Here is a 1547-nt window from a genome sequence, read left to right as displayed (position 1 = left end):
CCACCCCCTACCCCCAAATATAATCCACTCTGATTTTTTAAAAAATTACTTGAAGTAAATGTGAAGTCAAGAATCATATAAGAACAAATGGACTAAAATGTTAAAAGTGAGACATAAAATAACTTCTTAAAAACAAATGGACTAAAATGTTAAAAGTGAGACATAAAATAACTTCTTAAATAGTAAAATGTATCTTTGAAATATTTATAAGTTAGAAGAAACATAGTTAATATTCTTAGAAGTGAATTTTTGAATACTATTTATATATTCTTTATTTTAATAATCAGATAAAGCTACATAGAGACACTTTCACCAAAAATAAGAGTTAGTACTATTATCAGATCATTTATCATCTCAATTTCTTGTAAGCAGTCAAAGTAGAAAATCTATGCCTCTCTTATTTGAACCATATTCCTTTTCCCTGTTTTACTTTTGGCTGAAGTGTCTGCAAATTCCTTTGAAAAATTGTATTGTCAGCTTTAGACTTCAATTCTGTGGGCTTCTGCTATAAAAAAAACAAAACAAAACAACTCAGGTTATTTGCTCAAGGAAACAATAGATTCTGTGACAGTATTGTTGTACTAATAGCTAATTCAAAAACTCATAAGTACTTCAAAACAGAAGTCTCTGATACAGGCTATCATTTAGAATAAATCAAATAGAGCACACATGCCAAAGTTTGCTGTTAATGCTGTTTGATATTTTCATAGCTACCCAATACTTTCACATGTTTGGTATTCTCATCTTGGGTAAAACTCCTTAGGGATGACTTCAGAGGGGGAAATTCACATGCAGAAATTTTTGAGGAATGCACTTGTGATCCGTAAATATGGATGAAAGGAAGATGAAACCATGTGTGGTTAGTCACTTTGGGGTTATTAAGAAGTTGCATAGACTGTTCTAGAGATTAGAAGAGTTTTCAAAATCATATCTCTCAAAGGAAGTATGTCATCCCTTATGAACTGGATGGATTAGGCTTCAGAATTAGACATCTACGGAGTGGGAATGGGACCCTCAATAATGTAGCAAAATTTTGCTCAGGGAAGCTTCCAAACGGAGACTCAGTTGTGAAATAGTATCTTTGGCAAAAAGAACAAATAGGTGTTGAGAGAATTTTAGCCAGAGTGCTCCTTAAGAAAGAGGATGGTAAGATTTTGTTTTAAATACTTTGGCTAAGCTATCACTTGGGGCGAATCCCTGGCGAAAGATAGTATATTTATGAAAGTAGAGAGTCAGCAAAAAAAAGACCTCTACGAGATATATTGAAACAGTGACTGAAACATTAGACAAAAATTGTGAAGATGGCACTGGATTGAGCAACATTTTTTTCTGTTGTTCCTAAGGTTGTTATGAACTGCAGACAAGTGGCTGGGACCTAACAACAGCTACTCACAGTATCTGAAGAAAGAATAGCTAATCCTGCATGGAAGTTCATGGTGGCACATCCACGTAACTTCATTCTTCTTTCTATGGCTTCCAGAATAATTTTCTATGTACAAAAGTTCTGGAAATCTCTTACCCAGTATGCCAGTTTGCCTCATTTCCTG

The sequence above is a fragment of the Elephantulus edwardii genome, unplaced genomic scaffold (genome assembly GCF_000299155.1).
Source record: "Elephantulus edwardii isolate Elephantulus edwardi_28Jun2011 unplaced genomic scaffold, EleEdw1.0 scaffold00020, whole genome shotgun sequence".
NCBI classification, from domain to species: Eukaryota; Metazoa; Chordata; class Mammalia; order Macroscelidea; family Macroscelididae; genus Elephantulus; species Elephantulus edwardii.
Note: the sequence above shows the minus strand (reverse complement) of the source record.